We start from the raw sequence: 416 nt of genomic DNA, 5'->3' as shown, positions 1-416 counted from the left end.
GGTCTAGCCTCAGTTGAGGCCTGCTGAGAGCCAGCAGAGGGTAGGAGGAAACCGTCTTCATATAATATATTAATTATTATACATTAACTCATTTATTTAATTATTATATAAATTACTATTATTATTATATACACTAACTCATTTATTTAATTATATAAATTATTATTATTATTATTATTATTATATACATTAACTCATTTATTTAATTATTATATAAATTATTACTATTATTATTATTATTATTATTATATACACTAACTCATTTATTTAATTATTATATAAATTATTATTATTATTATTACTATTATTATTATTATTATTATTATTATTATATATTAACTCATATATTTAACTCTTACATTATATAAATTATTATATATTAACTCAGTTAGTTAATCCTTACATTATATTATATA

The sequence above is a fragment of the Eimeria mitis genome, genomic scaffold (assembly GCF_000499745.2).
Source record: "Eimeria mitis Houghton genomic scaffold, Emh_scaff6011, whole genome shotgun sequence".
Classification (NCBI taxonomy): Eukaryota; Apicomplexa; class Conoidasida; order Eucoccidiorida; family Eimeriidae; genus Eimeria; species Eimeria mitis.
This window is presented reverse-complemented; position numbering follows the sequence as displayed.